The sequence below is a fragment of the Oenanthe melanoleuca genome, unplaced genomic scaffold (genome assembly GCF_029582105.1).
Source record: "Oenanthe melanoleuca isolate GR-GAL-2019-014 unplaced genomic scaffold, OMel1.0 S001, whole genome shotgun sequence".
NCBI classification, from domain to species: domain Eukaryota; kingdom Metazoa; phylum Chordata; class Aves; order Passeriformes; family Muscicapidae; genus Oenanthe; species Oenanthe melanoleuca.
This window is the reverse complement of record NW_026612650.1, coordinates 5062570-5087125: the sequence shown is the minus strand read 5'-3', so window position 1 is coordinate 5087125 and position 24556 is coordinate 5062570. Positions and strand designations below refer to the sequence as shown.

The following is a 24556-nucleotide window of genomic DNA, read 5'->3' as shown; positions in this document are numbered from 1 at the left end:
TGCCCTGTGATGGCACTCAGGGTGATCTGTTCCATCACCTTTCCAGGCACCAAGGTCAGGCTGACAGGCCTGGAGTTCCCCAGATCCTCCTTCCAGCCCTGCTTGGGGATGGGCTGAGATTGGCATGTCCAGTCCTCTGGGACCACCCTGGTGAGCCAGGACTGATGGTTATTGATGGAGAGCAGCTTGGGGAGCACATCCACCAGATCTCTCATCCCTCTAGGATGGATCCCATCTGATCCCAGAGACACCAGAGACATCTGAGTGGCTCAGCATGTCCCCAGCTGCTTCCTCCTGGATTACAGGGGTCTGTTCTGCTCCCTGTCCCCATCTACCAGCTCAGGAGAACACTTGTCCTGAGGGCAACCTATCATAATTTTGACAAGAGAGGCAAAGATGGGATTAAGTACCTCAACCTATTCCTTTATTTTGCTGGCCATATCCCCCCTAATAAACAATGGACATTTTCCTTGTCCCTCCTTTTGCCATTTGTGTATTGATAAAATCGTATTTGTTATCTTTCCCAGAAGTGACCAGGTGATGTCCTAATGGAGCTTCTACCTCTCTAATTTTCTTTCTTCATGACCTAACAATGTCTTTAAACACTTCCTGAGTTACCTGCCCCTCTGTCCAATAGTGATGCAACCTCTTTTTTCCCCGAGTTCTGGGAAAATGCTCCATTCCCAGTAAGGCCACCTGTTTTCCTCACTAGCTCATAATTTGGCACAGAGGGAGAGGTTGTTACTGTGCCTTCACAATTTTTTCTTGAAGTCTGTCCCTCCCATAAAAAAAATCAGTGCTTGATTCAGTACTCATAAAATTTGCATCCTGAATAGGTCAAAAATTGCTCTCTCTAAGTTCAGGGTAGAAGTTATGTTGATAGCCTTCCTTCTTTCACAGAATATTTAAAAAATCATAATTTCATGGCAACTGTACCCCAAAAAGCCTCTGACCAACACATCTCCCACCAGCCCTTCTCTGTTTGTGAACAGCAGGAGACAGAGCTTTCCTTGGGAGTGGCAAGAGATGGAAACCTCCCCCAAGTGGAGCCTGGAAGGTTCAGCCTGGAGGTGAGGAAACAGCAAAGTCCCTGCCAGGGCAGAATGCTGGTGGCCGAGGTGTCCCAGCGTGAGGCTGGGCCATGCCATGGCTCTGTGTGCCAGGAGCCGGCAGCGCTGGGTGCAGGGAGCCCAGGGAGGGCACAGCAATGCTGGGCTGAGAAATGCTGGGGGGACAGCGAGATGGGCGTGTGCAGCCGGCCAGGGCAGAGAAGCAGCACGCACAGGGGCACAGGCTGCAGGAGAGATGGCCAAGGGCTGGGCAGGGCTGGCAGGGCCAGAGGCACCCAGGCCTTTGTGTCCTGGGCTGGGCAGCGCCTCTGCAGCCCCACAGAAGGAACTTTCCTTGCAGGGGCTGCACTTTGCTGCTGCCTCGGCCCTCCCTGAGCAGGCTGGCAGGGCTTGCAGGGTGATGCCATTTGTCCTTGCTGCCCCTCCCATCCCAGTGCCCCAGAACAGCCCCGAGCCACCCGTGAGGGACAGGCCCTGCTGGGCCAGGCCTGGGCTCAGCCCTTGGCCTTTCTGCTGCCTCCAACTAGCCCAGGCCTTGCTCAGCATTGCAGTTCCTGCTCACAGCCTTTGGCTCCTGCAATCCTGCCCTCAAGGATCTGCTCTAACCAGTCCCTGGGGAGCCTTTGGCAGTCCCTGCCCTTAGTGGGGCCACTGATGCTCCAAGGGACTTGGAGTTTAGCTTCTGACTCCTTGAGCAGCTTCTTCCACCTTCTCTCAGTGCCTGGGGGTCCTAGACTCAGCCCAAAATCCACCCTGGGGATCATTAAAATAAGGAATGATTTCAGGATCTCTTTATCTTCCTTCATTTGTCTTCAAGTCTGCAGGGATTGTGCAACTGATTGGAGTCAGTTTAGAGTTCAAGGAAGGAGATTTCAAAGTGCACCTCATGAATTTTTGTTTTATCATGGGCATATTATTTTAATTTTTCAGTTCAGGCTAGAGGTGATATACGCATTCTGTAAGTTATCTCAGTGCTGAATGTCTCCTTAGGAGGTTTGGGCACAGACAAGGATGAGCTTCTTGCAGCTGACCCTATTGGGACAAACTGCTCCTCACCCCCAACTTCTCTGTGTCGGAAATGGGCCAAGTAGGACTGAAATCCCAAATATTAAAACAAAATAATGCATTTTTCTTTGTAAATAAAATTTATAATAATAGTTTATAATTAAAATTATAAAAATTTTAATTTTTATAATACTATTATTTTATTACCTTATTTTTATATTTATGTAAAAAAATAATACATTTTTAGCAACCAAAAAAATTTTGGTTCATTGTTTCTAAGTAACGCAATTCCCTTCATTAGTTAATTGACCAATATTGGCTCTTCATTTCTCCCTCTTCGTGCCTATTAGTCCTATTTATAGTCTTTAGTATTTTTTTTAAATAATTTTCTGGAGCTGGGTGGGCACTCGGAGGGACTCTAAGGGACTCTGACGGACAAATCAGGCTCCGGGGGAGCTCTTGGGGGTCCAGGGATGCCCCTGTAGCTCAGGGAGGGGAATCTGGAGCCCTTCGGGATCCGGGCAGGCACTGGGGGCTCTGACGGGGCTCTCTGGGGCGCGGGGAATGATGGGAGTTGTAACCACAGGTATAATAAAGTTTTATTGGGCCGTGAAGCATCATGGGAGTTCTGGTCACAGCTGCAATGTCTCTGGGTTGGGCGCGGGGCATGATGGGAGATGAAATCATGCTCTTCTCTTACCGCAGAGCATGATGGGAGCTGTAGTCCCGGAAGTGGCTCGGAAGGGGTGTTTTGGGGTCCGGGATGGCGCTCGGGGGACACTTTTGCATCGCAGCCATGACTTGAGGTCCTCAGGGGGGAACAGGTCGGGTACACTTAGGGGGAGCTTGGGGAGCTCTAACTGGGCTCTTTAGGGTGCGGTGCACGACAGGAGTTTTAGGTGCTGAACTGTGTTATCAGGGAATCTCTGGGGTGGGGAGCATTCAGAGAATCCGGAGACACTTTTGGGGGTGTCCCAACTGGGCGCTGAGGGGGCATTTACGGATCCTGGAGAGTCTCGGGGACACTTATGGGACACATACGAGGGCAGATACCGGGGGTTCTGTGGATCGCGGGACATGATGGGAGTTGTAGTCCCAGCTCCAACGGGGCTCAATGGGGCCGCAGGGCATGATGGGAGTTAGAGGCAAAAAGAAAAGATGGCGCTGACACCAGGCAGTGCTTCTGAGGCTCCGATCCCTGGTGCGGATTGACTGAGGTTAGTGATCATCGGAGGCGGGAGCAGCCCATTCAACCCCTGCAGTCCCTCCCAGTACAGCCCAGTTCGTCCCCAGTACAGTTCAGTACAACCCTAGTGCCCCTTCATGCCCTCTCAGTACAGCCCAGTTCATCCCCAGTATAGTCTAATACATTCTCACTGCCCATCCAGGCCCAACCGGTACAGCCCAGTCCCTCACATTAGTTCACAACCAGTCTCTCCTAGGTCTCTTCTAGGACCCCCCCAGTGTCACCCATAGAGTGCCCCAATATCCCCCAGTCTTGCCCACACTGTTCCAAGTGTCCCCAGTTTTTCACAGTAATCCCCAGTATCACTCACAGTATCCCTAGTTTGCCCATGTATCCCCCAGTACTGCTCCCAGTATGTCCCAGTATGTCTCTCTGTACCACCACAGTCCAGCCCAGCCTGCCCAGATTTCCCCTCAGCCTTCCCAGTGTTCCCAGGTTGTCCCAGTTCTCTCCAGTACCGCTCCCAGTATGTCCCAGTGTGTCTCTGTGTACCCCCACAGTCTATCCCAGTCTTCCCAGATTCCTCCTCAGTATTCCCCATGTTCCCAGTATGTCTCAGTCCTCCCCAGTGTTTCCAAGGAAACTTGAACTTCTCACAGTTGCTGTGGCACCAAACCCAGCAGTGGGGTCAGTGCAGTGTCCATGGCCACAGCCCCTGGCAGTGCCCAGTGCTGGTTGGGATGATGATCCACCTGAAACAGGGGATTTAAGGGTTACATAGAATGAAGAGGATAACATATATAGTACCAGTCACTGTGTGCTTATAAGGAAAGGAATGCACGATGTACAACATATAGTATCAGTCACTGTGTGCTTAAATAAAGAAAGGAATGCATGATAAGAGACCCCTGGAGTATAGGAAAGTGTCCCTCTCCATAAAAGTGCAAAGTCTGCGACCAAGAGACTACAAGCGCATGCGTGGAAAGACAAGGTGAAAAGTTCAACGAGTGAGGAAGACTTTTACTTCATCGTTTTCTGCCCACAGACTCATTTGAAGACCACCGACTCAATAAACTACACAGCCACAATGAATATGCAGCTAATTTCCATACGAAGCGGGGAAACAGGCGGGGCAGATAATCAATATGTATAGGCGATTTAGAATAGGCATGTACTTCCTAGATAAATAGAAGGTTAGAAGCATGTAAGGTACGCAGGATTTGGGAGGATGCTCTCCCCCTGTGTCCAGCGCTGAATAAAATACGTACCTACTCCACAACTTTACGGGTTGTGAAGTCTATTTTCCGCGCTTCACACCCTCACAGCTGGCCCAGGGCAGCTCTGCAGTGGTTTTGGTGGCGCCTTGGGCTGGCACACACCTGAGAAGTGTGTCTGATTGCAGTGGGGAACATTAAGAGTTTTAGATTGCTCCAAAAAGAAAAAGAGAAAGAAAAAAGGAGAAACATCTTTTTTTCCTGAGTGTAGCCAGTTCTCCAGGTCCCAGGTGAGTGAGGACAGACAGGATAGGACTGGGGAATGTGGTGCAAGGTTGTCCTGGTTGTCTGACACTGGGTCAGACACCAAGGCACAGCTCTTCTGAGCAGGCCAGACCTCCTGAGGAGAGACCATGGATAAACATCAATCACAGAATGCTGAAATCACCTCTGCTCTAAAGAGAACAATAATAAAATATACTCTTTAAAGTAATAATAAATATTTCTAAGAAGCTCTTTGAATTATTTCTCCATAACTGGAGTTGAAAACCATCATAATGAACTGCACTGGACCAGAGGGAAATCAAGGCAGAGCCATGGTTTGTCAGGACTTGCTTGATCCCAATGAGCCCCATGGTGCATTTGGTGCTGCCAAGGAGCTCCAAATAATATTTTGGTAATACTGGCTGTCTCTCTGCAGCGCTGCCCTTGAAATAGCTGCCTCTGTGCCAGGAGCCCAGCCCAGCTCAGAGGCACAGACACAGCACAAGGACTTCAATGAACCTCTCAGGGGTTGGGGCTGAGTCCCTGAACATCAGTCTCTGAGAGGGAGCTGAAGAAACCTCTCAAGAATTCAAAGTCAGATTCAAACTCCAAAGCTTCTTCTACTTTTAGTGAGTCCCACTGATAAACATGAAGGAGAAGGTTTCCCAAGGGTCGAATTAGAGGAGAAACTGATGACAATCATGTCAGATAGGCAAAAATAGGGCAAAGGAAGAAAAGAAACCTCTGAAAAATTCAAAGTCAGATTCAAAGTCCAAAGTTTCCTGAAGTTCTAATGCATCCCATTGAGGGACATGACTGAGAAGGTGTACCCAGGTGCAGGTTTATTGTTTATATGTTATATTTTTAAAGTATGAGTTTACTGCTTTTATGATATATTTTTTTTTGCGCTTATTTTTTAATGCTACTTTTTTGGTGGGGTTTTTTTCTTTTTCTAAATGAAGCAGAGAGTCGGGACTTCTGAGTTGCTTTAGAAAGTGTGATTTATTTTCTATACATGCAGAAAGGTGAAGCTTGTCTTACAGATGGCCACAGCATGGCTTAGAAGTCACAAGACTTACAACTACAAGGTCTTTTAAGCATTTATTAACCAATAAAACATTGTCAACAGAGATATTTATGTTTCTAATTCAATACTCAGATATTTCGCAATATTTTTATTGGCTCATACTACAGTGTGAACTTTCTAAGCCAATAATATCTTGACAGACAAAACTTACATTGCTTCACTCTAAACTTCTTGTTACGTTTGTAACTACCTTTACTTTTGCTATATCTTAAATTCTAAAGCTAAACCTACCTCTACTGAACCGTGTTTAATTCTAACATTTGGCTTACAGATCCCATGTTCTGAGAATTCCTTGCATTTTGAATTCCAACTCCCAGGCTCCTGTTAGAGCAGAACACTGGAGGCACTGATGACAGGTGGCGACAAACAAGGGAAAGGTGTCTCTGATGCTGAGCAAACATGGATGTGTTTCAGGAATGCAAAGGGCCATGGCTGAGCCCCAGACCCTGGCAAGGCAGATCCTGTCCCTCCCTCATTGCTCAGGGCTCTTCCCGGGCCACTGGGCTCTGGGGATGTGCAATGTCAAGGGCAGGACCATGGGGCGGCCCCTGCCAGGCTGCTGAGCAGGGACAAGGAGGCAATAAGGCCCCAGCACAGCAAGGCTCACTTGTCCCCTGCTGGCCTCAGGCCCAGGGCCAGCAGCCATGGCCCAAGTGCTGCAGCAGTTTGCTCTGGCAGGGCCTTTCAGCTGCTGCCCATCCCTGTGCCCTCTGCAGCCCAGGCTGTCCTACGGTGTCCATGCCCTGCGCCTCTGTCCCTGCAGGCTGTCGTCATCCCCCGGCTGCCCCACCTCGCTGGCCCGTCCTTTGCTGGCAGCTCTGCGTCCTGCCTGCCTCTGCCTGGACACACAAAGCCTTGGGCTGCTCCAGACTCCTTCTGGGGCACGTGTTGCACCACAGCCCTGCCGTGGTGTCAGTCTGGGCTCTTCTCTGCTGTCCTCAGTCTCAACCCCACTTAGCACAGAGCTCCATCAATCCCTATAAAGTGGTCATGTTATTGCAGCCTCCAAACTTTACCTTGGGAGATTTTTGGGTCTTCTCCAAAATATTGGCAAATTAAAACATTCTTCTCATAATGTAAGAAAATCACCAGAAGACAAGACAGTCCTGGCTACTTTTGTTTGGGCACAATCCTTGTATAGATGGAATTTTAGATGTAGTATCCCAATTTTGGCCATTGACAAGTAGGTGAGAAGGGCAGTTCTTCTCCACAGGAAGGAAAGCACAGAGTCCCTGTGTTCAGTGGTAGATTAGAGACAGCCTGCAGGAGACCAAGGCCAGTCAGAGCTGTCTCCCCTGGTAGCTTTTGGCTGCGAGCAACCCTTGTATACAGGGAACATTTTAGAGGAAGTGCCAATTTCAGCCTTGGGCACCATGAAAGTGGGATGGTTCTATTCCTTAGGAAGGAAAGCACAGGGGCCCAGTGCTCCAGTGGCTGATGAGAGGCAGCCCTTTACATACCAGGATCAGCCGTACCTTTAAGCTGAACCCTGAGAGGTCAAGCCATCCAGTTCTGTCCCATGTTGCCTTCACTCCATGCAGCTCCACAGTGTCACAATTCTCCTTCCTTCTGCAGTGTCACAATGGCCCCTTGCTTCCATGAGGCCCTGCGGGCTCTCAATGTCCCTTTGGTTCCGTGGGTCCCACAGTGTCACAAAGGTCTCCATGATTCCATGGGGCCTTGCAATGCCACAATGGTCTCCATGGATCCACAGTGCCCTGCAGGATCACAATGGCCCTTTGGCTGCACAAGGCCCTGTAAGTCAGCAATGGCCTCTTGGTTCCACAAAGCCCTGCTGCTTCACACCAGCCACTTGGGACACTGCGGCCCAGCAGTGCCACAGTGATGTCCTTGGTTCTACGGTCTCCCCACTATTTTACAATGTCCGCTTAATTTCAGAAGGCCCCACAGTGCCACAATGGTCTCCATGGTTCCATGAGGCCTCTCAGTGTCACCATGGTCCCTACAGGAGAGCCATGGAGCATCAGTGTTTCAGGGGCTGATGAATTTTAGCCATCAGGGGCCAAGGCCAGAAAGACCTGTCTGTCCAGGCAGGCTTGTCTGGGAGCAGCTTTTGCATATTTGAAGTTTTGGCTGTTGAATCCAAATTTTTCCATAGAAAGGAAAGCACGCAGCCCGAGTGTTTGGAAGGCAGGTGAGAGCTGGCCCTCAGGAGGCCAAGACCAGCCAGACCTGTCTGTAATGGCAGCTTTTGTGTAGGAGTAATCTTTGGATATAGGACTTTTGGAGGTGGAATCCTAATTTTGGCCGCAAGCACTTGGAAAGGAGGATGGTTCTTTTCCATAGGAAGAGATACATGGCACCCCAGTGTTTTAGGGCAGAATGAGGTGACCACCAGAGGCCAAGGTCAGCCAGAGCAGCCTGCCCAGGCAGCTTTTGCCTGGGAGAAACTCTTGCGTATAAAGAATTTGGGGAGGAAAAAGTCCATATTTGTCCATGGGTGCCTGTGCAGCAGGGACAGTTCGTTTCCATAGGAAGGAAAGCACAGAGCCCTAGTGTTTGAAGGCAGTTGAGAACCAGACATCAGGAACACAATGGCAGCCAGACTTGTTGGAAATGGCAGCTTTTGTGTGGAAGGAATCCCTGGATATTGGAAATTTTGGATGGGGAATCCCATTTTGGCCGTGCATTGAATAAGAATGGTTCTTTTCCATTTGAAGGAGAGCACAGAGCCCCAGTGTTTCAGGGGCACGTGACAAGAGCATGGCAATAGGCATGCTAAGGGCAGTTGAACCATTCAGGCAAAGCCAACCAGACCTGTTACCTGTTCCCTTAGATCCATGGGACCCTGCAGTGTCATAATGGTTCCCTTGGTTCCATGAGGTCCAGCTGTGTCACGCTGGCCTCTTGTTTCCATGGGTCTCCACAGTGCCACAGCAGTCCCTTGTTTCCATGAGGCCTTGCAGTGTCACAGGGCTCTCCTTGGTGCCACAGTATCACAATGGACCCTTGGTTCTTTGGGGACTCACAATGGCAGAAGAGTCTCCTTGGTTCCATGAGGCCCAGAAGATTAAACAAGGTCTCCAGGTGTCATCATGGTCTCCAGGATTCCATGCTGCCCCGCAATGTCACAATGGACATTTGGTTCCATGGGGTTCTGCACTGTTACAGAAATCCTTAGTTCAATGGGGCTCTGTAGTGTCACCATGGACTCCTTGGTTCAGTGGTGCCACACAGTGACACAATCACCCCTTGGCTTGACAAGACCCCATAGTGTCACAATGGTTCCTTGCTTCCATGAGGCCTTGTTGTGTTACAGAAGTCTCCATGATTCCATGAGGCCCTGCAGTATCCCAACTGACCATTATTTCCATGAGACCCCACAGTGTCACGATGGCCCCTTGGTTCCATTGAGCCCCACAGTGTCACTGTGGTTTCCTTGGTTTTATAAGGCCTTGAAATGCCACAATGGCCTTTTTGTTTCACAAAGCCTCAAATTGTAAAATTGGCCTTCATGGTTTCATGAGGCTATGCTGTGTCACAATGGACCCTCAGCTCCATGATGCTCCATAGTGTCACAATGGTCTCCTTGGTTCTACAGTGTGAGAATGCCCCCTTAGTCCCATGGAGCTCACAGTGACACTCTTGTGTCCTTGCTTCCATGAGGCCCTTCAGTGCCACAAGTGTCCTTTGGTTCCACGTGGCCTCAAAATGTCATCATGCTCTCCATGATTCCATGAGGCCCTGCTGTGTCACAATGGCCTCCTTGGTTTCATGGTGCCCTGTACTGTAACAAAGGTCTCCTTGGTTCCACGGTGTCAGAATGGCCCCTTTGTCCCATGGAGCCCCACACTGTCACTGTGCTCCCCTTGATTCCATGAGGCCCTGCCATGCTACAGTGGCGCCAATGACTACAATGGTCTCCAGTGGGACTCTCTACAACTATCTGAACAGAGGTTGTGGTCACGTGGGGGTCAGTCTCTTCTCCCAGGCAACCATTGACAGAATGAGTATACACAGTCTTAAGATGAGCCAGGGGAAATTCAGGTTTGTCATCAGGAAAAAATTCATCACTGAAACAGTGATTGCACACTAGAATCTTCTGCCCAGGCATGTGGTGGAGTCATCGTCCCTGGAGACATTTAAAGAAATGGTTAAATTGATGAGGTGATGATAGGCCATAATAGTACTTGATGATCTCAAGGTCTTTTCCAACTTTGTTCATTCTCTGATTCTGTTTCACAATAGTCTCCATGGTTCCATGAGGCCCTGCAAAGTCACAATGGACCTTTGGTTTCATGAGCTCCCAGGATGTAATAATGGACCCTTTGTTCCATGAGGTTCCTCACTGTCACAATGGTCTCCTTGAATCCACAGTGTCACAGTGGCCCCTTGGTTACAATGGACTTCTGCTTCCATGAGCTCTCATACTCTCACCAACAGTTCTGCAGTGTCACCATGGACCCTTTGTCCCATAAGGTTCTGTAGTAGCACATTGTCACCTTGGTTCTGTAAGGTTCTGCAGTGTCATAATGGACTCCTTGGTTCTGTGAAGCCCTGCAGTGTCACAATGCACCCATGGCTGCAGGAGGTTCCATAGTGCCACAATGGTCTCCTTGGATCTGCAGTGTCGCAACAGACCATCGGATTAATGTGTCCCCACTCTGTCAAAATTGATTTTGGTTGCATGAGCTCCCACAGTGTCAAAAGGCCCCTTTGTTCCTCGAGGTTCCATAGTGTCACAGTTGACTCCTTGGTTCTGTGAGGCTCTGACGTCACCAAATTTCCAAAATAGCTAACAAACCAAGCAACGAACTACTACCACAGCAGCAAGAGCCACAAGCAGCAGCAGCCAGAGCCAAGCGAGCCACCGCAAGAAGAGAGAAAAACCAAGGCCAGTCCACAGAGCCGAGCCCAGGCGGCCCCTCCCCTGGGAGCAGACAGCTTCATGACCAAGGGGGGCAGGGTGAGGAGTCAGTCAAAACACCAACCCAGGACATTCCACCCCTTATCCCATATCGTGATCATTGACGCACGATTGGGATATACACTCATTAAACACAATATGAACACTTCCTCTGACTTGCTCAAACCTTCAACATTTACATATTCCTTCTGTCTCATCCCACAGTCAGATCTCCCTGAGGTACACAGCGGGTTGTTCCATCTTTCTGCATTATCCACCAAGTACATCCAGGTCCTTGAGCAAAGGCAATCCCCCGAATGGGTTTGCCTGTACTCGAGGCAGGATTAATCCATACTGTCTTCCCTAGCAATCCTCTGACATGGGCCGCTGGGACTTTGTCTCCATCTACTGTATTAAGGCACTCAGATTGGGCAGGACCTGCTCGGTTGGTGGAACCTCGAGTGTTGACTAACCAAGTGGCCTTTGCCAAATGCTGCTCCCAATTCTTAAAGGATCCCCCACCCAATGCCTTTAAGGTGGTCTTTAACAATCCATTGTACCTCTCCACTTTACCTGCAGCTGGTGCATGGTAAGGGATGTGGTACACCCACTCAATACCGTGTTCCCTAGCCCAGGTGTTGACAAGGTTATTCTTAAAATGAGTCCCATTGTCTGACTCGATCCTCTCAGGAGTACCATGCCTCCAAAGGACCTGTTTTTCCAGGCCCAGGATGGTGTTGCAGGCAGTGGCGTGAGATACAGGGTAAGTCTCCAACCATCCGGTGGTGGCTTCCACCATGGTCAGCACATAACGTTTGCCCTGGCGGGTCTGAGGCAGTGTGATGTAATCAATCTGCCAAACCTCCCCATACCTGTACTTGGACCACCGTCGTCCATACCAGAGGGGCTTTACCCACTTGGCCTGCTTGATGGCAGCGCAAGTGTCACAATCATGAATAACTTGAGTAATGCTGTCCATGGTAAGATCCACCCCTCGGTCTCGTGCCCACTTATAGGTGGCATCCCTCCCCTGATGGCCTGAGGCATCATGGGCCCATCGAGCCAGGAACAACTCTCCCTTATGTTTCCAATCTAAATCTATTTCCAACCCCCCTATTTTTGCTGCTTGATCTACTTGATGGTTATTTCGCTGTTCTTCGTTAGCTCTACTTCTGGGGACATGGGCGTCCACATGGCGAACCTTCACGGGTAGCTTGTCTAACCGAGTAGCTATGTCTTTCCACTCTTCTGCAGCCCAGATTGGTCTTCCTCTGCGCTGCCAGTTCGTCTCTTTCCATCTCTGCAGCCATCCCCACAAAGCGTTGGCTACCATCCAGGAATCAGTGTAAAGATAGAGCTTTGGCCACCTTTCTCTTTCGGCAATATTCAAAGCCAGTTGGACAGCTTTGAGTTCAGCGAATTGACTAGACCCTCCTTCTCCTTCAGTAGCTTCTGCAACCCGTCGTGTAGGGCTCCATACAGCTGCTTTCCATTTCCGATTTGTCCCTACAATGCGACAGGAACCGTCGGTGAACAGGGCATAACGGATTTCCTCTGCCGGTAGCTGGTTGTAAGGTGGTGCTTCTTCAGCCCGGGTCACCGGTTCTTGTTCCTCGTCTGTCACACCAAAACTTTCTCCCTCTGGCCAGTTGGTAATTATTTCTAAGATCCCTGGGCGATTTAATTTCCCGATCCGGGCGCGCTGCGTAATGAGGGCTATCCACTTGCTCCATGTGGCACTGGTGGCATGGTGGGTGGAGGGAACCTTCCCACTGAACATCCACCCCAGCACTGGCAACCGGGGTGCCAGAAAGAGTTGTGCTTCTGTGCCAATCACCTCTGAAGCAGCTTGGACTCCCTCATAAGCAGCCAGGATTTCCTTTTCTGTCGGGGTATAATTACCTTCAGACCCTCTGTAACTTCTGCTCCAAAATCCCAGGGGTCGGCCTCGGGTCTCACCTGACACCTTCTGCCACAGACTCCAAGACAGACCGTGGTTGCCAGCTGCAGAATACAGCACATTCTTCACATCTGGCCCCGTCCTGACGGGACCAAGAGCTACTGCATGGGCAATCTCTTGTTTAATCTGGATGAAGGCTTGTTGTTGTTCTGGGCCCCAATGAAAATCATTCTTCTTCCGAGTAACCTGGTAAAGAGGGCTCACAATCTGACTGTACTCGGGGATGTGTATTCTCCAAAAGCCTATAGCACCCAAGAAAGCTTGTGTCTCCTTCTTGTTAGTAGGTGGAGACATAGCTGTGATTTTATTAATAACATCAGTAGGAATCTGACATCTTCCATCTTGCCACTTCACTCCTAGGAACTGGATCTCACGAGCAGGTCCCTTAACTTTATTCTTTTTGATGGCAAAACCGGCTTCCAGGAGAATTCGGATAATTTCCTTTCCTTTCTCAAACACTTCTTCTGCTGTGTTTCCCCACAAAATGATGTCATCGATGTACTGCAAATGTTCTGGAGCCTCACCCTTTTCCAGTGCAGCCTGGATCAGCCCATGGCAGATGGTGGGACTGTGCTTCCACCCCTGGGGCAGTCGGTTCCAGGTGTACTGCACGCCCCTCCAGGTGAAAGCAAACTGCGGCCTGCATTCTGCTGCCAAAGGAATGGAGAAAAACGCATTGGCGATGTCAATGGTGGCATACCACCTTGCTGCCTTGGACTCCAACTCCTACTGCAGCTCCAGCATGTCCGGCACGGCAGCGCTCAACGGTGGGGTGACTTCATTCAATGCGCGGTAGTCCACTGTCAATCTCCATTCTCCGTCAGACTTGCGCACAGGCCAGATGGGACTGTTGAAGGGTGAGTGGGTTTTGCTCACCACCCCTTGGCGCTCCAGCTCCCGGATCATCTTATGGATCGGGATCACAGCATCCCGAGTTGTCCTATATTGCCGGCGATGTACTATTGAAGTCGCAATCGGTACCCTCTGCTCATCTACCCTCAGGAGTCCCACGGCAATTGGATTCTCACATAGTCCGGGCAGGGTGTTCAATTGCTGGATTCTCTCCGCCATCACAGTCGCTATCCCAAATGCCCACTTGAAGCCTTTTGGGTCCTTAAAATACCCGCTTCGAAGGAAATCTATTCCCAAAATACACGGGGCCTCTGGGCCAGTCACAATCGGGTATCTCTTCCACTCTCCTCCAGTTAGACTCATTTCCGCTTCCACTATGGTAAAGTCCTGTGATCCACCTGTTACACCAGCAATAGAAACGGTCTCTTCTCCGACACATCCTGATGGAAATATAGTACATTGCGATCCAGTGTCTACTAAAGCTTCATACTCCTGTGGTTCCGATGTGCCAGGCCACCGAATCCACACGGTCCAAAACACTCGGTTTTCCCTGGCCTCACCCTGGCTAGAGGCAGGGTCTCCCTAAGCCTGTTTATCCTTTTTGACGGGGCATAGGTCTTAGAAGTTCCTTCAAGTGAATCGGACATATCGTCATCATCCTCATACGTGGCACTGTGATTCCGGGCGACTGGAGCTGCTCTCTTTCTGATGGAACCTTCTTGTTGAGCCTTGTCTTCCTTCAAATCACACACTCGTCGTGCCAGAACAGCTGTGGGCTTTCCATCCCACCTCTTCATGTTTTCTCCGCAGTCACGCAAGAAAAACCACAACTCCGCACGTGGGGTGTACCTTCTCTCCTCAGCAGAGGAGCGTCTGCGTTGACTGCCAGGACGTCCGATTTGCACAGCTGAGATTTGGAGGAGATCCTCCTTGATTTCCTCTCTCAGCTTCTTATGGTTTTCCTCCAACTTATCCTCCAAGTTCTGTAAACGTGTTTCTACGGCTGCAATCCTGGCATGCGTTGGGCCATGCACAGCATCAGCGTATGCCCGAAGCTTCTTTGCCATATCAAGCACTGTCTCGTATATATCTTCTCGTTTCATGATTGCAAGAGCTGAGGCATATTCAGATGGTCCAAGCCTCACAAGCTTCCTCCACATAATCGGTGTGCATGGTACCAGATCTGGATTTCTAGTTGTTACGTCATCTGAGAAAATAATTTCTGTCACCGCCATCTCTCTCAAACGTTGGATTCCCTGCTCGATGGTTTTCCATCTGGTTTGCTGCATGTACAGGTCATCAGCACAGAGATATCTTTGTGCCACACTGTCCAATACACGTGACCAGAGGCTCTGAGGATTAGCTCCCCTCATCATACCTTGATCGATGACTGGATCTTGAGACAGGGATCCCAAATGTCTCGCTTCCGTGCCATCCAGGATAGTTGCCTCACCGGCTGCATCCCAAAGCGGACTAGCCAACTAATTATGGATTCATCAGGTCGCCTTGTATAGTCTTTTCTTAGACCACGAAGATCTTTCAGGGAAAGGGACTCATTATTAGTATCTGATCTCCCATCAGTCACTTTAGCTTCGGATTTTACATCAGGGGGAGTTGAAGGTCCTTCTCCTGCATCCTCCTCATCATCATCCTCCCCTGGCCGATCTGTTTTCTTTGTGCACTTTCTACTCCTGGTACTGGTAGCCACAGACATAGGTTGAAGCTTGCTGTCTAATTTTGCCCCTGTCCTGGAGCCTGAGGTGTTAACTGCAGTCTGAGTACCTGGAATAGTAGCTACGTTATCTCCCTGTTCCCTCTCCTTTGTTTGTTGTCCTACACTATCTAACGGGGTTTGATAAGCGTACGCCAGAGCCCAGCTCACTGCAGTGATTTTCTTTTCCTTAGAAATGTCCTGACACTTTTCTTTTAAGTACTTTGCAATCTTGACTGGGTCTTGAATTTGTTCAGATGAAAAATCCCAGATTATAGGTTCAGAAAACTTTTAGAATTTGGTCCAGTTCCTCCCATTTGCCACACCACTCAGAATTCTTCCTACTCTGCTTTGCTACCAAATCAGGGGTTGTAACACCTGCATCCCTAGAAATCTCAGCTTTCATTCTGTATAAACTGCAGACAGTATAGAAAAAACTTACTAAATTAAATACCAGAAAGATGGTTTCCTTTACACTCACGGAGAGCTGAACATTTTCTAACAGAGATGTAAATAATTCAGGGGAGAAGAAGGAAAATAAAGGCAAGAAATCCTCTTTGCTTGCTTCTCCTCTAATGAATTGAGTGCACAACACAAACCACGACTTGTACATCCCTGAAGTGGATTCCAACACCTTCATAAACTTCTGGCAGATCATAACAACCAAGCCTAGCCCAATGAGTATTTTGGTTAATACCCCTTTCATGAAAAAACTACGTGCTAGAGACAACACTGGGGCTATCTCTGAGTAAGAGAACAGGCCCAAAGACCACAGGGGTATTAAGATTTCAAAAAACTCTAAAGAGCAAACATACAGGCAGGCTTCCAATCCAAAAGACATCATGGCTTCAAAAAACATACTGATATCAATACAGGCAAATTAAAACAAGATGTTATAAAGTTTTTTCCACTTTCTCCCTCCCCGTACGGGCCACCAAATAAGAAATGTCCTAGTTTGGACAAACTTAGGGGAAAAAACCCCCAGAAGAGCTCCCCAGGGAATAAACCCCCAATTCTTTATCCCACTGGACTTAAGAAAAAAATATTTCACTCAGGGGGGAAAAGTGGAAAAAACCTATTTATTGACACATACAAGGGAAACACTTCCCAGCACAGATCCAGATGACAAAAAAAATTTTCACCGAGAGAGAAAAAGAGACGTGGACGATTCGACCTTCACTAGAAGGACGAGATGCTTCTCTGGCCGGTGTCCAGAGGCAGGCCGGTGTCCAGAGGCAGGCTGCAGGGTTCCTCCGGAGCGAGCTGGTGCTGATCCTCGGGAGGTGAGGGGGGGGCGGAAGGGAGAGGGAGAGAGAGAGAAAGGAAAGAAAAAAAACAGCCAGCAAGCTAACAAACCAGGCAACGAACTACTACCACAGCAGCAAGAGCCACAAGCAGCAGCAGCCAGAGCCAAGCGAGCCACCGCAAGAAGAGAGAAAAACCAAGGCCAGTCCACAGAGCCGAGCCCAGGCGGCCCCTCCCCTGGGAGCAGACAGCTTCATGACCAAGGGGGGCAGGGTGAGGAGTCAGTCAAAACACCAACCCAGGACAATCAGTTTTTCAGGCCTCAGGTCCAATGTGGGATAACACCTAACCTAAAATGGATACAATATTATATGTTTTTCTTATATTCAGTCAATACATATATATTAAAATTTGCCCATTTCCGTAAAACCCACCCTAAGTCCCCAGGTTCAGTCCTTGTTTTTCGATCACTGTCCCCTTCAGCCAGATGCCTTCATATTGCGTACCAAACTTTGCTTCTGGAAAACAAGCCCATGCATGCTTTGTTCCTCTGTGAAAAGATCATAGGAACAGTAAAAATTGAATTGAACATCTTGGTATCAATGCCAAGGCTTTGTGTGGCCAGGCAGAGGCAGGCAGGACGCAGAGCTGTCAGCAAAGGAAGGGGCCAGCGAGGTGGGGCAGCCGGGGGATGACGACAGCCTGCAGGGACAGAGGCGCAGGGCATGGACACCGTAGGACAGCCTGGGCTGCAGAGGGCACAGGGATGGGCAGCAGCTGAAAGGCCCTGCCAGAGCCAACTGCTGCAGCACTTGGGCCATGGCTGCTGGCCCTGGGCCTGAGGCCAGCAGGGGACAAGTGAGCCTTGCTGTGCTGGGGCCTCATTGCCTCCTTGTCCCTGCTCAGCAGCCTGGCAGGGGCCGCCCCATGGTCCTGCCCTTGGCATTGCACATCCCCAGAGCCCAGTGCCCCGGGAAGAGCCCTGAGCAATGAGGGAGGGACAGGATCTGCCGTGCCAGGGGTTGGGGCTCAGCCATGGCCCTTTGAATTCCTGAAACACATCCAGGTTTGCTGACATCAGAGACACCTTTCCTTTCTAGGTCCCCAGCTGTCATCAGTGCCATTGTTCTACTCTAACTGGAACGTGGGGACACTTTCTCAGTGGGACCCATTAAAAATTCAAAAAAGTTAGGAGTTTGAATTTAACTTCGAGTTATTGAGAAGTTTTTTCGAGCAGTCTCTTAGGGACTGTGTCTGATGAAAAGAGCACCAAATCCCTGAGAGGGTCATTAATGTCCTTGTGCTGTGTGTCTGTGTGCTGAGCTGGGCTGGGCTCCTGGCACAGAGGCAGCTCCCAAGGTAAAACAAGAAGAGCTTCAAAAAGACATTTCTGCTGAGGAGCAGCTCCTCTCCCAGCCCAGCAGGGCTGAGAGCACTGCCTGCAGGCACGGAGGGGACGAGCCAGGCACAGACAGGGTAAAGGCAATCAGGACTGGGAAGACATTGAGCTGAGACTTCACTTGAGGAAACATCACCACAGCCCATGACATGGTAAATCTGTGGGTGCAGGGCAATGTCCCCTGTGCTCCTGGAGGGATCTCCTGGAGGCAGCACAGCCCACAGCCTGGGGGATGTGTCAGGAGGACTCTCCCAGTTTCTCTGAGGCACAGGAGGAGGAGGAGGATGTGCTGCAGAGGGGGACTGCCCTGGGCACTGTCAGAGGGACAGGGCAGGAAGGCTCCTGCTGCCAGGGATGGCTGCAGGGGCTGAAGCTGGGTCTGCAGCCAGGGCTGCCCAGGGCTGTCCTGCAGAGCAGCTCCTGCAACCCTCAGGGCTCTTGGCCAGCCCAGGGCATGTGCCACCTGCCAGGGGCAGCTCTCAGCCTGCCTGGCCTGTGGGGAGAAGTTGGAGGTGGAAGGAGCCAGCCCAATCTGGGCAAATTCTTCCTGCTGTGCAGATGGTGCTACATGGCCAGGGCTGCTCTCAGCTTTCTCCTCAAGCAAAGGGAAAGGGGCTGTCAGTTGTGTCTCTGTCACTGAGAATCCTGCAGTGTCCCACTGGGCATCAGCAGATCTGCCTCAGATCTCCCTCACAAAGTGCCTCCTCACTCTCCTCTGCCTACAGACAGCAGCAGCACCTTGGCTTGCAGCATCTCAGTTTGTCTGAGCTGCCCTTAAGGCCCTGCTGGCAGGGAGATGTCCCTGGGCAGTGCCCTGTGCTGGGACGCGTGTGCAGGGCAGAGCTGAGCCCCCAGGGCTGGGCTGGGCTCTGGCAGCAGTGGCAGGGCCAAGCACTGGACACAGGGAAGGAGCTGCTGGCATGGACAGCTCAAGGCAGCAGAGTCCTCGGCAGGCAGTGGGGGGAACGTGGCACCAAGCTGGGCTGGGATATTTAAAGTCCTCTCCAAACTGAAATATTCAATGATTACTTTTCTTACAGATCCGCACGCCAAGACACAGCAAATGTCCAACAGCAGCTCCATCAGCCACTTCCTCCTGCTGCCATTGGCAGACACGCGGCAGCTGCAGCTCCTGCACTTCTGCCTCTTCCTGGGCATCTCCCTGGCTGCCCTCCTGGGCAACGGCCTCATCATCAGCGCCGTAGCCTGCGGTCACCACCTGCACACCCCCATGTTCTTCTTCCCGCTCAACCTGGCCCTCACTGACCTGGGCTCCATCTGCACCACTCACTGTCCCCAAAGCCATGCACAATTCCATCTGGGACACCAGGAACATCTCCTACACTGGATGTGTCATCCAGCTGTTTTTCTTCATTTTTTTCATTTCAACATAATTTTCCCTCCTGACCATCATGTGCTACGACCGCTACGTGTCCATCTGCAAACCCCTGCACTATGGGACCCTCCTGGGCAGCAGAGCTTGTGCCCACATGGCAGCAGCTGCCTGGGCCAGTGCCTTTCTCTATTCACTGCTGCACACAGCCAATACATTTTCCCTGTCCCTGTGCCATGGCAATGCCCTGGGCCAGTTCTTCTGTGAAATCCCTCACATCCTCAAGCTCTCCTGCTCACACTCCAAACTCAGGAAACTTGGGCTTCTTACTGTAGGTGCCGGTTTAACCTCTGGATGTTTTGTGTTCATTGTTTTCTGCTATGTGCAGATCTTCAGGTTTGTGCTGAGGATCCCCTCTGAGCAGGGACGGCACAAAGCCTTTTCCACCTGCTTTCCTCACCTGACTGTGGTCTCTCTGTTCCTCAGCACCTCATTTTTGACTTTTCTAAAGCCCCCCTCCATCTCCTCCCCATCCCTGGATCTGGCACTGTCAGTTCTGTACTCAGTGGTGCCTCCAGCCCTGAACCCCCTCATCTACAGCCTGAGGAACCAGGAGCTCAAGGTTGAAGTGTGGGGACTGATGACTGGATGGTGTCACAAACATTGAACTGCTAGCCAATTTCTGTAAAGCACATAGAATAGAAGTCTTATTTGATACTCCTGTAGGTTTGGTGATTCTTTTCCTTGTCCTGAGATTTTTAAAATTGTACACAAAGGCATGCCATTGCTCATGCTCTTTCTCATTTTGGTTTTCTCCACCTTTATTGTGACCCACAGACTCTATCAATGAAGAGCTGTGCACTTAGTGGGTTTATACAAGCTAAAGGATCTCCCAGCAAAGTTTTCTCCAGAGATGCTCCATTTCTTCCCTCATCTGGAGCTACAGCAGCAATGTCTGTGTGCAGAGCTGGGGGCAGAGCAGTGCTGGCACAGCAGCTGTGCCCAGCAGCAGCAGCAGCACTTTGTGTTGTCAGTGCTGCTCCCGTGCCACTGCCCTGCTGCCCTCCTGCCCCTCATGTTGCTGCAGGGCCTGAGTGCTCTCGGGGCCGGGCACAGCCCTGGGGGTGGCAGTGCCGGGGCTGCAGCAGGGACAGGCCATGGGCACTGCTGGGGCAGCACTGACGCCTCAGGGCAGGGCCTGGGGGCTCCAGGCTCCTTGGCCAGGCTCTCTCCACAACACTTGGCCAGGCCAGTGCTGAGCAGAGAAAACCCCCGTGAGCAGCCCCAGGCTGGCCGTGGGCAGGCTGAGGGCAAACAGCATGGCTGGTGCTCTGCAAGGGCCCTGCAAGGGGGAGACCCTGGCAAGGAGCAGCAGAGCAGGGGCTGATCCATCCCCACTGCACTGGACAGCCCAGGGCAGCATCCCAGAGCATCCTCATGCACCTGCCAACAATATCCCCCCTCTGCAGCACTTGCCTCTCCCCCAGCTCACACAGGTACCGCATCCTTGCAGGCACAGACACGGTAGCACTGGCTCAGGAGCCCCTGTTTGCACTGCACAGAGCAGGCATCAACACCCCCATGGTGCTGCTGTGGGGAGATGGAGCTGAGTGAGCACAAATGCCATCAGCCCCTGGGGCCAGCAAGGGCTGGGAGATAGGAGGGAAACCACTCAGGTTTGTTTTGGCCTCTGCAGTCAGCCAGAAAGTTTGTTCCCATGAGCTGTGAGTTTCCTGTCTCACTGTGGATGTTGTTGCTCAGAGCCAGGGCTGCCTGGCAGCCACCCCCAAACTGCCCTGAGCATTTTCCTTGGCTTCACCTTTCATTCTTTACTCTTCCGGGTAACACTTTTATCTGACTGCTCCTCCCTGCCCCTCCAATGCAAGCAGCCTACCCTCCCCATTTCAGTTCCTGACTTGGCACCATGGGAACATCCCTTGGTGAGCAGGATCATCCTCCAAGTGCTGCAGGAATTGTCTGCAGGGTCCTGCAGTGCCTCCTGCTGCTCCCTTGCTAGAGGCAGCACAGGCCGGGCGGGGCACATCTGGGTTGGTGTGTCTGGGTCTGGGGCTCCCTGTTGTGGGCAATGAGGAGGGGCTGGAGAGGCTCTGCAGGACTGACAGGATGGGCTCTGGAGCTGTGTGGAGAAGCTGAGGTAGCTGGGCTGCTGGACCTTGTGAAAAGGAAGACCAGGGCTCATCCTGCAAGTACTCCAAGGGTGTTTTCAGAGAATCACAGAATCGGTGAGGTTGGAAAAGGCCTTGGAAATCATCAAGTTCAACCTGTGCCCTGAAACCACCTTCTCTCCCCTGAGCCTACTCCAGGATAAACAATACCACTTCTCTCAGCCACTCCTTACAGGATTTGTGTTCCAGACCCTTCACCAGCCTTGTTGCACTTCTTTCGTCACGCTGCAGCATCTCTATGTCCTCCTTAAATTGGGGGGCCAGAACTGGACACAGCATTCGAGGTGCTGCCCAACCAGTGCTGAGCTGTCCTAGTTAGTGTTATGCTGCTCCTCTCCCTGCCCCCACACCTCGCTATCTGCGTGGATCTGCCTGCCTCCCGTGCTTCTTCTCCCTCGCCTGGGGGGGGTGGGGCCCTGGGCTGTGCTGCTTGGCTTGCCCAGCTGCTGCGGCCGCTGCTGCTGCTTGCTGCCCAGCTTGCTTGCTGCCCCAGCTTGCTTGCTACCCTGGCTGCTGCTGTTGCTCCGCTGCTTTCTGCCCTAGCTGCTGCTGCTCTGCTGCTGCTGCCGCGGCTGCTGCTTTCCCCCTCCCTTCTCCCCCTCATCTCGAAGATCTGTACCAGCTCCAGACGGGACCTGAACATCAGAGACTGCCTCCGGAGCCTGCCCAAGAAGCTTCTCGCCCTTCCCAGCAGCGACTGTCTGAACTCGTCCATCCTCGCTCACTTTAGTGAAAACGTTTTTTTCATCTAGGGATCATTCTTTCCTGGTGCTGGGAAGTGTTTTTCTTGTGTTTTTTAATAAATAGGTTTTTTCCACTTTTCCCCCTAAATAAAATTCTTTCCAAGCCCAGTGGGGGGAGGAATTGTGAGGGGGGCTTATTCTCTGGGGGGCTTCTTTGGAGGTTTCCCCCCAATTTTGTCCCAAACTTGGACAAATAAATTTGGTGGCCTGTATGGGGAAACCAGAAAAAGTGGAAAAAACTTTACTCTAATAATATTTTGTTTTCAATTGTTTGTGTTGGTATTGGTATGTTTTTCAAACCCTTAATGGCTTTTGGAGTAGAAGCCTGCCTGTATGTTTAGTCTTTAGGGTTTTTTGAAGTGTTAATACCCCTGTGGTCCTTGGGTTTGTTCTCTTATCCAAAAATAGCCCCGGTGTTGTCCCTAATACGTAGTTTTTGCATTAAAGGAGTATTAACCAAAATATTTATTGGGCTAGGCTTGGTTGTGATAATTTGCAGGAAGTTTATAAGAATGTTAAAATCTACTTCAAGAATGTATAATTCATAGTTTTTGTTGTGCACTCAATTTATTAAAAGAAAAGCAGGAAAAAAAACCTTCTCGCCTTTATTTTTCTTCTTCTCCTCTAAATCATTTACATCTCTGTTAAAAAATATTCAGTTCTCCCTAAATATTAAGAAAACCATCTTTCTGGTATTTAATTTAGTAAGTTTTTTCTATACTGTCTGCAGCTTATATAAAATGAAGGCTAAAATTTCCAGAGGGTCTGGTAAGACTCCTGATTTAGGAATAAAGCCAAGCAAGAGGAATCCTGAGTGGAGTGGGAAATAGGAGAACATGGGCCAAATTCTAAAATAATTTTCTGACCCTATAGTCTGGGACTTCCCATCTAAACAAATTCAGAATCCAGTCAAAGTTGCAAAATACCTGAAAAAGAAATGTCAGGATGACCCTAAGTAAAAAAGATCACTGAAGTGAGCTGGGCTCTGGTGTATGCTTATTGTACCCTGTTAAATAGTGCAAAACAACAAACAAAAAAAAGGGAAAAGGGAGATAACGTAGCTACTATTCTAATTACTCAGGCTGTAGCAAACACCCCAGGCTCAAGGACAGGGGCAAAATTAAACAGTAAGGTTCAACCAGTGGCTGTGACTACTAGTACAAAGAGTAGAAAGTGCACAAAACAAAACAATCGGCCAGAGGAAGATAATAATAAAAATGCAGGAGAAGGACCTTCAACACCTCCTGATATAAAATCAAGAGTCAAAGCAACTGGTGTGAAATCAAAAACCAACAATAAGTCCCTTTTCCCTAAAAGATCTTTGTGGTTTAAAAAAAGATTATACAAAAGAACCTGATGAATCTATAATAAGTTGGCTAGTCCAGCTTTAAGATGCGGCAGGTGAGGCTACCATCCTAAATGGCACAAAAGCGAGATATTTGAGATCCTTGTCACATAATCTAGTCATCAACCAAGGTATGATGAGGGGGGCTAACTCTCAAAGCCTCTAGGCACGTGTTCTAAACAGCGTGGCACAAAGATATCTGTGTACCGATGACCTGTATATGCAGCAAACCCAGTGGAAAACCATAGAGCAAGAGATCCAACGTCTGAGGGAGATGGCGGTGGCAGAGATTATTTTTTCGGATGATATAACAACTAGGAATCCAGACCTGGTACCATGCACCCCGGTAATGTGGAGAAAGCTTGTGCGACTCGGGCCATCTGAATATGCCTCTGCCTTAGCAATAATGAAGCAGGAAGAGATATATGAAACGGTGCTCGACATGGCGAAGAAGCTCCGGGCATACGTGGATGCTGTGCATGGCCCAACCCATGCCAGAATCGCCGCCGTGGAAACACGCTTGCAAAATTTAGAGAACAAGATAGAGGAAAATCATAAGAGGCTCAGGGAGGAAATTTAGGAGGACCTCCTCCAAATTTCAGCTGTGCAAATTAGACGTCCTGGCACCCAACATAGACATTCTCCTGATGGGGAGAGGAGGTGCACTCCCCGGGCCGAGCTATGGTTTTTCTTGCAGGATTCTGGAGAGAACATGAGGAGGTGGGATGGAAAGCCTACGGCTGCTCTAACACGACGGGTGAGGGATTTGAAGGAAGGCAAGATTGAAAGAGGGAGTTCCACCAAACAGAGAGCCGCTCCTGTTTCTCGTAGCCAAAATGCCAAACATGATAATGATAATGACAATGACAAGTCTGACCCTCTTGAGGGAACCTCTAAGATGCATGCATCAGAAAAGAAGGATAACCAGGCTTAGAGGGGCCCTGCCTCTAGCCAGGATGAGGTGAGGGAGAACCGTGTTTTTTGGACCGTGTGGATTCGGTGGCCTGGCACATCGAAACCATGGAAGTATAAAGCTTTAGTGGATACAGGAGCACAGTGTACGATAATTCCATCAAGATATGTGGGGGA

General features: G+C 50.2%; 2 protein-coding genes across 2 annotated transcripts in view; one reads left to right on the top strand and one right to left on the bottom strand.

The window, feature by feature from the left end:
* Positions 1 to 24556, bottom strand: part of LOC130266098 (zinc finger protein OZF-like) — a 793423-nt gene that overhangs the window by 519555 nt on the left and 249312 nt on the right. The gene's annotated exons all lie outside the window — the stretch shown is intronic.
* Positions 1 to 24556, top strand: part of LOC130266158 (uncharacterized) — a 125681-nt gene that overhangs the window by 1194 nt on the left and 99931 nt on the right. The gene's annotated exons all lie outside the window — the stretch shown is intronic.